Consider the following 13,414-nt stretch of genomic DNA (forward strand, 5'->3'; position numbering starts at 1 on the left):
ATAGTAAGATATCACGTGTATTTATTTTTTAACTATTTTTTTGAGTTCAAACATTTTCAAAAAAAATTTAAAATTTTTACAGTTTTTCACGTACCTAAAATACTCGTGATGTTTGTTGAGGGAGTTGGGGTAATTTTGAATATCACCAAAGGGGAGAGAGATCCAAAAATTTTAAAAACTCGAATGGACCCCCCTAAAATCTATCAGGCTTGACATAGGCCTTATATTACATGAACTGCTAGTAGCAAAATAAGTTCTCAAACATAGAATGGTATTTTTGTATTTTTTTGCTCATATCAATTTTGTAAATAAGACATTTAAGGCTTGATTAATAAAAATAAATTGTATCAATAAAAAAAAACATAGAATGGACTGTGTGACGTCACATGTCTGAGCGAACATTGCCGACGACAGTCGCGGACTCTTCCGATTGATTAAATGTCATATGTCATATGTTTTATTAACTTCCTGAAGGAGAAGTTTATGTTTTCATCAAAAAATCCGATTCGCTAATTTTATGTTTTCTCGACGTTTCAAGCCATTCTGAATCGAATGAGACCACAATTGGAAAAAGTATGTTATGTGTGTGTGTGAACAAAATTTTTGCCGTAAATCGACGTTTTCTCAAAAACGGCTGGACCGATTTCAAAAATTTAAAATCCATTCCATGTACCTCGATGAGGACTAGCGTTTGTCAGTTTTGTGCGACGATCGGCCAAGTCGTTTCTTTGTAATTCGCAGAAAAGCCGAATTTTTTCCAATTCTGAATAGATTTTGAAAATTCAAAAACCGTTCGAAAGATATTGGTTGGGAATCGTGCTGATTAGTTTTTGGTAAAGATCGGCCGGGCCGTTTTCTTGTAATAAAGTTTTTAAAAAAAAAATCGACGATTTTTATGATTTTTTTTTGACGGTGGATACCATAGTGTTATAGATCATACTAAAATATTACGGCCCTACGACAACTCGTTTAATTTTAAAAATTCTTCAAAGTTTGCAGACATTAGTATCGTTTTTTTTGGCTTTGACAAAATTAGACCTTTCATCGACGTTTGCTCAAAAACGCCTGAACCGATTTCAGATATTTAAAAGCATTGTTGTATCTTGATGGAGATTATCGTTTCTCAGTTTTGTGCGACGATCGGCCGAGCCGTTTCTTTGTATTTGGTTAAAAGTGTTAAACTTTTAATCCACATTCAAGCTCATACTACCGAATCGATTTTAAAAATCAAAACTGTTCGAAAGATATTAGTTAGTTAGAAAGATATAAAATCTACCGAGCCGTTTTCTTATAATTAACTGTTGGAAAAAAAATTAAGCGATATGATTTTGCATATATATCATGGTCTTATAGAACTTACTGAAATTTTACGGCCTTACGACAGGTAGTTTAATATTAAAAATTCATCAAAGTTTGAGAAAATGAGTAGTTTTTTTGACGTTTGTTAAAATTAAAATTAGACGATTTACTTGGTATAACGATAGAGTACTTGGTCTCTTAATGAACATACTAAACCATTATAGTCCTACAATTGAAACTGGTTCAATTATAAAAATTGTTGATTTTTGAAAAGTTGATTTTAGAGAATACTCCGAGTTAACGTGTTCGTTCGTTTTCAATTATGTGTAATAAATCCACTTGGAATACTTTTAATCACTCATAAATTTATTTATTTATCATTGATTAAATCGATTAATTACACATATCGGGAAGTTCATGTAACTTGCCTCAAGGCTAAATACCAATACCAACTAGTTTAATATTGTATTTTAATTTATTTACTATTGGATATTATAATACTTATCAGGCTTGATATGGTCTTTCACTTAGAAATTTCAAGTCGTCGCCTCGGACTGTCCGATATCAAGCAGTAGTGACTTCATAGACATAATTACTTATACTACTTTAATTCTAATAATAATTGATTATTATCTTTAAGATATGCTGAGAAATGGTTACCGGATGCGGAAACCGGAATTGGCCGGAGTTGAAATTTACGAACTCATGAACCGATGTTGGGAATTCGACGAAGAAGCCAGGCCGGACTTTGCCGAAGTCTACGAACTGATCAACGAAGTCTACGAAGTCGATTATCCGAAGCCGAAGTCATTCGAAGAACTAAATTAAGGGATAGTTGACTAGAGATGGGTAACTCACTCCGGAGTTATCACTCCGATACAAATCCTCCCTCGGAGTGAATCCGAGTGGAGTTGTCTCACAGAATTTGTCATATCCGACTTCCATAAACTGGTACTAAATCTGTTAACATGTGCAGATATTTGCTTGAGATTTTTACTAATAAAAAGATTTGGGTCGAAAGAAGTGTGATTTTTCTCGTCTCACAGCCAGTTTTAGGACTTTCCAGGTCTATAATGTCTCAAAATAATGCTATTTTGTATTCTATATTCTGTATACGATAATGTTTTGCCCGTAAATGAGCTCTTTCAATGGTACGCAACCAGCTAAAAACTATTTAGTATTATATTATAACTTTTACACAATTATGATTTTATAATTGTGTAAAAGTAATAGTATGCTAATCAAACAACCTAATGTATAATTAATTCTTGAAGAGGAAATAGTAAAAGAATGTGAGGTATTATTATTTTGTGAAAAATATTATACACAAAGATTTGTTCCTATTTCATATATAAGGTTCACTGCATTATCTACATATATATAAAAATAACCTGTTTTCCTTCCTGACGATTTAACTCCAGAACGCACGAACCGATTTCGACAATTTTGCATTCTTTGGAAAGGTCTCGGGCTCCGCAAGGTTTATAGCTAAGAAAATTAGTGGTGCATCGTGCCCTAATGCAAATTGCTGGAATTTCACGCACCGTAATTAAAAATTCGAGTAATGATATTAGTGAGTATTATCAGAATTATGCTGGTAAAGTCAACGAGCAATTCTTGCCGCCAAGAAATATACACGCACTGAATTTCACCATTCAATCAAAAATTGCTGGCGATTTGGTGACATACCAATAATTCTGATTGGTCTTCCGTTTGACTTCAAACGATTGCAATTTCCAGTTCGCAATAACAAGTCTCAAGGCCAATAGCTTAGTGTTTGCGGGATAAATTTCAAATAGATTATTTATAAAATCATTGTTTTTCACATGGGCAGTTATACGTTGCCTGCTTACGATTTGGAAAACCATCCGCTTTGTTTGTGTTAACGTCAGACCAAAAAACAAAAAATGTGGTTTACCAAAGAGCACTCAATGAAACGGATATTTGCGGATTCACTTTCATTTACTTAGAAAAGTTCAACTAAAAAACACTTCATTTTTGTAATCGAAATAAATTCATTACTGTTGTGTAAAAAATCAAATTTTTCTTTTTCAAATATAAAGCACACAAAAAATTTTTTCATCTTTCTCACGAAGCCATCTGGTGGCGAAACGGAGTTCGTCGGGTTTGCTAGTATAATATATTTTTGTTTTAAGTTGCCATTTAATTTTCTCGTCAGTAGAGTCTTCTTACTGCATTTATGTCAATATTCTTATCTTTATTCTTTTTCTTCAATCTCATCGTTTTCTTATCTATTTTTTTGAGATGGCAATTTTAAATATTACCGATTCTCTTATTAACTTCCCGTAGGGTAAGTTATTGTAATGGCCGAAAATCGGAATTGAAAATTTTTACATTTCTCGACGAAAAAATGGATGTGTGTGTGAGTGTGTATGTATGTATGGATACAATTTTTCGTCCACGTTTTCGAGCGCACCGATCAACCGATTTGAATGGTTCAAAAAACATTCGATTCCTATCGATAGGGAAAAGAGCTGATTAGTTTTTGGCAAAGGCAGGTCCAGCCGTTTCAAAGATACGGAGCTAAATCTGTAAAAAACGGCAGTTTTTGAGAGAACTAAGCGTCCGATTTGAATGATTCAAAGAACTTTCTGCTTATCTTAACAAAATAATTGATTTTGGGAAAAAAAAATTTTTGTTTCATTTTTTTTTTTTTTTTTAATTTTTTGTATATCGAAAAATATTCAGATTTTATTTTTAATTCTGACTAAAGTTCTAATATACTTTAAACAAGTGATTTTAACTTTGCAATTCAGTTTATATAATACTTATAAATATTAGACAATGTTACAATATTCATAATAATCTATTTGAATCTATCATTCAGTATTCCTCGAACATTTCGTTACGGTACAGGAAGTTCCAGCAATTTGCCTTAAGGCACGATGCCATACACCCCACTAGTTTACATTTAATTTTGAATTTACTTCCACCTGTCAAAAAAGGCGCCAACACAAATATCTCACCTGAAGTTCCTTTCGCATCAACTTCACGTCGTATAACTACGAAGACACTCCACGTATCTCTCGTTGGCCGATTGTCTGTCACAAATACACATATTTACAAATACACGTATATATTCATTTTTACGTTCGAGCACTTGTCTCTCTTCATCTAAACCGACTTTATAAAATTTATTTAATTAAATGAAACAGTAATTGTGTTAAATAAAAGACAAAATGAAGTATTTCTTAGTGTTCTGTTTGTTAGTTGTTCCTGCAATTATTCTGACAGTGGATAATGGTAAAATATATTTTTATATATGGGTCATAAATAGCGGTGTATTTTTAATACGTGGCATTATGTAAATTAAAAGTCTACTGAGGGCTTTTGGTAATGCAAATAATAGTTTTTATTGATATCTTATGTATGGTTTAATAAAAATTATTTTGTGTGCAGGATTTGTACAAAATTTCTTAAAGTTGTAAGTCAGGTTATGTCTAACATATGCACAAGATGAAGTTTGATATTTTGAATTAAAATGGATTAAAAATGCTTCTTTTATGTATTCAAAATCATTTACAGGTTTATATTTGTGTTTTGTAAATGTTTTTGACTTGTTTTTGACTTGTTTTTCTGTTTTGTAGCAAAATTTGCACAAGATGGATACAATTTGATGTGTGGAAGAAAATTTGTACGGAGTTCTAATTTTTGAAGAAATAACTCTGTAAATTGATTTTGAAGTATAGGAAATTAATAACGACAGGATTTTATCCTTAATCGAGGCTTTGTACAAGTTTTTCTACATTCTTATATAAAACGTCAAACCTCTACATTAATTCTCAAACAAAATCCTCTACATTAATTCTCTGTAACTCGAAAATTGATCAGAGTTTTATATTTATTAAATTTAGACTATAAGGACTTGATAACGACAGGATTTTATACTTATTCAAAGCTTTATATTAAAACCAAAAATAAAAAGTGAATTCTCGTTAAAAATTGTAGAAATTAAGAATCTTATAAAAGGTTGTCGTCTGATCTATTTATAACATTATTGAAGAGTTCATAAAAATAAGACTGCTTTCTGTAAAAAGTCTTTCAAAGGTGCAATTTTGTGCAATATATTACCAGAGCCAATTTTGGGTCTTATAAATTTATGTAATTTAATTTTTCCTTATTAATTTCTATTTCTTTTATCCCCAGGTGCAAAACTGTGTGCCTATGCTGCCGAAGATGAATTAGAGATGAACTGTCGATGTTGAAGGTAGAACGAAGATGGATCAGTAGTTGGAGAAGATGCACCGGATGATGACCTGGGTGAATCGACAGCATCACCATTGCTGATACTGTTGTACTTTTTACTAAACCTACTTCTACTGGATCACAATTAGGTAATAAAGGAAAAAAAAATTTCTCTTGGAGTACAAATTTTATTAATACTGACTCCTTTCTGTTGCAGAATTTCCTGCAGGAAAGCTTGTAGAATTCCTAGTCGGTTTCACAAACAAAGGTGAACAGGACTTTGTTTTGGAAACTCTAGAAGCATCTTTCAGGTATAGAAATAATTCATTCATCAACAATTTGTGAGTAAAAACATGTTTTTTTATTAACTTGTTTTTTATTAGATATCCAATGGATTTCAACTACCACATCCAGAACTTCTCAACTTTGGCTTACAATCGTGTCGTGCCACCTAAACAAGAATCCACATTGGTGTACTCTTTTATACCAGCCGATGCTTTTGCTGGAAGGCCTTTTGGATTGAATGTTATTCTTAGCTATAGAGATGCCAGCGGGGCCAGCTTCTATGTAAGTAACCAGAAAACTTATAATTGTTTAAAATCTTAAGATAAAATTATAAAATATGCAAGTTGTCTTAGGACGACGAAATGTATTTTTAGGGGTTTGAAACGTACGCACTAAAGTTTTCATGGTTGAACCAGATTTTTGTTTAGTTTTATTTTTATTGTGGGAAATTTTACAAGGAATTTTGTTGTAATAATTAGGTGAATGTACATTTAAGGGATTTGGTAATAAGATAAAATTATAAAATTTAGTGGTTGTCTTGAGACGAAATGTACTTTTTTGAGTTCAAACAGAACACACCAAAATTTAGTTGCCAAATCAGATTTGTGTTTAGTTTCAGTTTATTTTTATTGCGGGAAATTTTACAGAGATTTTGTTTTAATAATTTTATGGATACACATTTAAAAGAATGTAAAACAAGATATAGTTATAAAATTTGGCGGTTGTCTTGGAACGAAATGTATTTTTTTGAGTGCAACCAGTACACACCAAATTTCGTTGCCAAATCAGATTTGTATTTGGTTTTATTTTTGTTGTGGGAAGTTTTACGAGAGATTTTGTTCTAATAATTTTATGGATGCACATTTAAAAGAATGTAAAATAAGATAAAATTATAAAATTTGCAAGTTGTCTTGAATCAAAATATATTTTTTTGAGTTCAAAGTGTACAAACCAAAATTTTTATAGGTTATAACCAGATTTTTGTTTAGTTCTGGAGTTATTTTATTGTGAAAAGTTTAAGAGAGATTTTGTCGCAATAATTACATGGATGCACATTTAAGAGATTTGGTAACAAGATAAAATTATAAAATATGTATGTTATCTTAGGACAAAATGCATTTTCTGGTTTTTGAAACGTACGCACCAAAATTTCTATAGGTCGAACCAGATTTTTGTCTATTTCTGAAGTTATTTTTATTGTGGAAAATTTTAGAAAGTTTTTGTTCTAATAATTTTATGAATGCACATTTAAGAGATTTAGTAACAAGATAAAACTTTTAAATATGCAAGTTTTCTTGGGACAAAATGTCTTTTTGGTGTTCAAAGTATACGCACCGAAGCTTTCATTGTCGAACCAGATTCATATTTGGTTTTATTTTTATAGTGGAAACTTTTACGAGAGATTTTGTTCTAATAATTTTATGGATACACATTTAAAAGAATGTAAAATAAGATAAAATTATAAAATTTGCTGGTTGTCTTGGGGGTTTTTCACTAAAATTTCTATAGGTCGAACCAGATTTTTGTCTATTTTTTGAGTTAATTTTATTGTGGAAAATTTTGGAGAGATTTTGTTGTAATAATTAGATGAATGTACATTTGAAAGATTTGGTAATTTGGTAAAATTATAAAATATGTATGTTGTGTTGGGACAAAATGTGTTTTTTTAAGCTCAAACAGTACTCACCAAAATTTCATTGTCGAACCAGATTTGTGTTTGGTTTTATTTTTATTGTGGGAAATTTTACGATAGATTTTGTTGTAATAACTACATGGATGCACATTTAAAAGAATGTAAAATAAGATAAAATTATAAAATATGCAAGTTGTCTTGGGCCAAAATGTATTTTTTGGAGTTCAAAGTATACGCACACAAATTTCATTGTCGAACCAGATTTGTATTTGGTTTTATTTATTGTGGAAAAATTTATGAAAGATTTTGTTGTAATAGTTAGGTAGATGCATATTTAAGAGATTTGGTAACAAGATAAAATTATAAAATATGCCGTTGTCTTGGGCCAAAATGCATTTTTTGGGGTTTGAAATGTGTACACCAAAATTTCATTGTTGAACCAGATTTATATTTGGTTTTATTTTTATTGTGGGAAATTTTAGAGAGATTTTGTTGTAATAATTACATAAATACACATTTAAGAGATTTGGCAATACGATAAAATTATAAAATATGCTTGTTGTCTAGGGCCAAAATGTATTTTTTGGGGTTTGAAACAAAAGCACCAAAATTTCTATAGGTCGAACCTAATTTTTGTCTATTTCTGGAGTTATTTTTATTGCCAGAAATTTTAGACAGATTTTGTTGTAATAATTACATAAATGCATATTTATGAGATTCGGTAACTAGATAAAAATATAAAACATGCAAGTTGTCTTGGGCCAAAATGTATTTTCTGGGATACGAAACGTACACACCAAAAATTTTATTGTCGGACCAGATTTGTATTTGGTTTTATTTTTATAGTGGAAAATTTTACGAGAGATTTTGTTCTAATAATTATATGGATATACATTTAAAAGAATGTAAAATAAGATAAAATTATGAAATTTGGTGGCTGTCTTGGGACGAAATGTATTTTTTTGAGTACAAAGTGTTATGCACCGAAATTTCTATAGGTCGAACCAGATTTTTGTCTAGTTCTGGAGTTATTTTTATTGTGGAGAATTTTAGAGGTTTATTGTTGTAATAATTAGGTAGATGCACGTTTAAGAGAATATAAAATAAGATAAAATTATAAAATATGTATGTTGTCTTGGTACAAAACGCATTTTCTGGGGTTTAAAATACACGAGTAGTCTTGAATCTTAATCTTACTTAATCAGTTTTGGTCTCAAACCATTCAAAACGACTTGAAACATCAAAAAATCTAATTCTTTAAAAATAAGCAATTTTTTGTCTGTACCTATTACTATAAGTATCTATTACCCTTTCAGCATGCAGTCTACAACGAGACAGTCCAAATCACAGAAGTCGAAGAAGGTCTCGACGGAGAGACTTTCTTCTTGTACGTTTTCTTGGTGGGACTCGTAGTCTTGCTTTTGGTTCTTGGACAACAGTTCTTGATCAGCAAAGGCGGTAAAAGGTCTCAATCTGCCAGCTCGAAGAGGAAGATCGAAACTGGCACCAGGGACAACCCTAATGATGTCGATTTCGATTGGCTGCCGAAGGAAACTTTGAACCAACTCAGTAAGTGACAATAATAATAATAATAATATATATATATATATATATATATATATATATATATACTAGCTGACCCGGCAAACGTTGTTTTGCTAAGTAAGGTATATCCTAAACAATTTCTAGAAAATAACAAATAATAATACTTTAAGTGTATAAGGATGTGTTGTTTGAATGGTATATACAAAGAGGTATTATGAAAACAAATAAACCCTATTAGTTTGTCTATATTTTGTCGATACAATAAAACTGGAAGTTTTATACACTTTCTATAGAAAACATGATATAATCCAATCCAAGTATTTTTTGGTCTTTCGACTTATTGATTACGTTTCAAGTTTTTGAGGTTCTTTTTGCATTCTGAATTTTGTGTATAATTGTAAATAATACTATTGAGCTTATACACAATTTTCAAATTTTTGCGAAGAGAGATAGAAAATGAATTAAGTATTTCTTTTTTGACCTGCTTTTTGAAAAGTTTCAAGTAACTTTTGATGAATTAAAGTAAATTTAATAAAAAGTATATATGTAAAGCAGGGCGAGACACAAAGGTCCAATTTGACTTTGAACAAATATAAATTATATTATGACAACCAAATCAGTTATATCACAACAAATAACATATTTCAAACGACCAATTATCTGACTACGTTCAGTAAAACTGCCAGATACTTCATCATTGTAGAAATGTGCTTTTTTTATTGTCTTTCAAAAATTTGTTATCTAGATCCTTTTACCCTATAGGCGGAGTAATTCGAAACGGGCAGCTGGCAAAAGGTTTAATGTCTTATCTTAATTTTAAAGGTATTTTACAAAATAATTACACTTTTAACTAATGCTAAAAAACTACCAATGGAAGAAAATATTTTATTATTCAAAGATTACCCTCTATTTTCCGGTAGCAAAGTCATAAGGATCAAGGTTATAGCTGATTGTACATTTTTTTCCACTACTTTCAAATATTGTTGTTAAACAATGCTTAACTTTACTGTTTTTTAATACGTCGGTGGTGGACCTTTTTAACTCTGGACTTTCATATATTACTATCTATTCTTCGATAAATTCTGCCACAACGTTGATATTTTGAGTTTCTAGTAACACTTGCAGTCCGTTTACTAACGATTTTGTATATAAATATACTACGAACAAAACTACTTACTACAATTTAATCATAATTAAATAATATTCACGTAATGTATTATTATATTAAATGTAATTGAACATCATCTATCAAAAACGTTTGACATTTGACGTATTAGCCACCGTCCATTGTTTTATTCAAATTACGCTTCTACAAAAATTTTCAAATTAAAAATGTAAAGTTTCTACGCAATTTTGAAATAATATCTCACCTTTCCGACCATCTCTGGATTGGCACGAATTTTTCAAGACTAAGACTGGCCAAATCGGTTCAGCCGTTTTCGAGTTTTAGCGGATCATTTTATCGAGAGCTTCATTTTTATATATAAGATATATGTATATGTATATATATATATATAATTTTTTTTTTTCCTTAGGTAAGTCTCCAAAGGCGCCCAAACAGAGCCCAAGGCAAAGAAAAGTTAAAAGGTCAGTCGGTTCTGATGACTAGAGTGTTTTGAATTTTTTTTTTATTTCTTTGATTTTTTTTTTCATGAGTTAGCAATAACAATACTAATTGTCATCGTGTGACTGTGTGAGCGTAAATAATTTATGCGAGTGATCACATTAAAAATATTTTTTTTTCTTGAACAGAACAAATTAATTAAAGCAATATAGAGGCAGGAGGCACGATTTTAAAAGATATTTTGTTGGATTGAGAGATATATTTTAATTTGAGATTTTGGGAGTAAGACTATCGGAATGATTTAAGTCATGTACCAACTCAAGTATTTTAATCAAAGTTCTAGTTACAATGGGAAAAGATAATTCATTTTTCTATTATGATGAACTATTTACTATTGAAACAAAAAATAAAATTGATCAAATAAATTCCTTTACAAATAAACAAAGCAAAAACAACCTATCGAAGTGATCTTACTGATTAATATTTTGATTCACAATAATACTCAAATTTAAAATAAAGTTTTGTGTATATATAAACTCTTTGCACTTTGATAGTTTGCTTGTTGTTTTTGGAAAACTATTGTATTTTGTTTAAAAAGTTTCTTGACAATATAAAGCAATTAATTTACAACTAATAATTTAAAATATATTCTAATGGAAATTATCAATTACAATCGTGCCTCTTTGTTTCTTTAAATTTTGTGTTTTTTTTTTCAATTACAAATTGATAAATTATCTATTTACTTTAATTGACTCAGAAAACCATTTAGAGTGAAATCGGATCGTCCATATATACATATATAAATATATTTATAATAGTTATTTTATAAGATGTGATTTTGTACTGGTTTTAAGTTTAAATTAAAGAAGAGAGAAAAAGGTGGAAACAGGTTTGTTTTATTTAATTTATATCTTTATTATATATTCAATTTGAGTTTAAAAGTCGGGCGTTACATCAATTAAAATAGTATGAGAGTTTTTAGAAATATATTAACTTCCCGTAGGGCAAGTTATAGTAATCGCAAAAAAATCGAAAATGAAAATTTTTATATATCTTTACGTTTCAAAGGTTTCTGAACATTTTGGCATACCTTAGAAAAAATGGATGTATGTGTGTGTGTGTATGTGTGTGTATGTATGTGCGGATACAAATTTTCGTCGACGATTTCGGGAACACGAATCAACCGATTTGAATAATTTAAAAAACATTCGATTCGTATTGATAAGGAGACGTGCTGATTAGTTTTTGGCAAAGGTAGGTCTAGCCGTACCGAAGATACGGGGCAAAAAGTGCCGAAAACGGTAACTCAGTTTTTAAGAGAACGGAGCGTCCGATTTGAATAATTCAAAAAACATTTTATTTGTATTGATTAAATGAAGAACTGTTCAAAATTTTGGAAAGGCAGGTCCAGCGACTTTGGAGATATGGAGGAAAAAGTAAAAAAAAAAAGAGCCATTTGGCGGTCAAAAATGATCATTAGACATATGCACATCAAATTATCAGATATTTTATAGAGATTTTAACAATAAGTATAAATTTTGTTTACATTCCTATGGGTTCCGTACCAATGTTTACCCGTTAGACAGCTACGCGGCGCTTATGCGCTTTATATTTTGTCACTATGCAGTTAAAGCAGTATGATTGCTTTGAAAAAACCTTCAGAATTTCCAAATTTTTTTTTTAAAGTAATTTTTTGGCAAATTTATAGTGTCTCAAAAATCTAATTTTTTCGAAGTAAAATTTTTTCAAAAATGTTAATTGTTATTAAAAAAATAATAATTTCTGGTACGGGAAGTTCCAGCAATTTGCCTTAAGGCACGATGCCTTAATTGCCTTAAGACAGAATTCCACTTACAGCTAGTTTAAAATTCATACGTTTTGGCTAGCATCTTAGCCTTCATTCAGTGGCAATCAATATAAGTATAAAAATTAGAAGTAAATAAATAATATGTAAGAAAATTCATAGAAAAACAATAATAATAATAATAATAATAAATCACTTACAATTTTGTACCCTAATTGATGATAAAACACACAATAAACATGAATAACTTAACAAGTTGTCAAAACTATGTATGTATTTACTATTCGGATTCTAAGATAAAAATGTCACGTTTTTTCTTGAAGCGGTTCTTAACATGTGTTTCATTTTATAAGAAATTTTAATCTTGTTACTTTTTAAGAAATTTAGGAACCGTGTTTGTTTCGTTCAGGACCGTATTGTCGAATCGTTTCGGCTATAATCCTAGCCTTCATTCAGTGGAAACCAACCAAAACCAAATTTAGTAAATGTATTTTGTAAAGTTTGTATTTTTTAATCATATATAAATGTTTGCATGGATGACTTAAGAGTGGTTTACCACTTCAGTAAAAACTTCTGAATGTGAATATATATTATTACATAAAAATCGGTCAAACTATTTTGAAGCTATTAACTTCAGAAAGTTATAAACAAAATAAACTAAAAAACATTCACAAAAAGTAGGACATTTATTCAGTTATCGAGCTGAATGAAAAATGACTGGATTATTAACACAACTATCACAAAATAAGCAGGAGGGTGAAAATTTAAGGTTGTATATATTTTTTGCAATATTTAAAATAAAGCATGGTTTTGGATTAACTCTGCTTTTTTACAGTTTGAGCTTTTGGCTTGTACTAAAAGGCTGCAGATTTATTTCATTTGTTTCACATTTTATTTTGTTTTTATATGCAGGTCGAAGAAATCTAAAAACTAGAAGATTTTATATTTAATAGTGTAATTTAAGTATTCATAATTTATTGAGAAGTGCAAGGCTGTGTGGCTGATACATCTTACAAATAATAGTTTTAGAAGAAAATGTACAAAGTAAAAAAATAAAAATAAGAGAAAATAAGTAAAG

The 13,414-nt window shown here is 29.9% G+C and overlaps 1 pseudogene; it reads left to right on the forward strand.

The window, feature by feature from the left end:
* Positions 1 to 4,361: 4,361 nt before the first annotated feature.
* LOC113387622 lies at positions 4,362 to 10,772 on the forward strand (annotated as a pseudogene).
* Positions 10,773 to 13,414: the final 2,642 nt, after the last annotated feature.

This window comes from Ctenocephalides felis, unplaced genomic scaffold (genome assembly GCF_003426905.1).
Source record: "Ctenocephalides felis isolate EL2017-DRISC unplaced genomic scaffold, ASM342690v1 CF-g0.4_SCAFFOLD_03572, whole genome shotgun sequence".
NCBI classification, from domain to species: domain Eukaryota; kingdom Metazoa; phylum Arthropoda; class Insecta; order Siphonaptera; family Pulicidae; genus Ctenocephalides; species Ctenocephalides felis.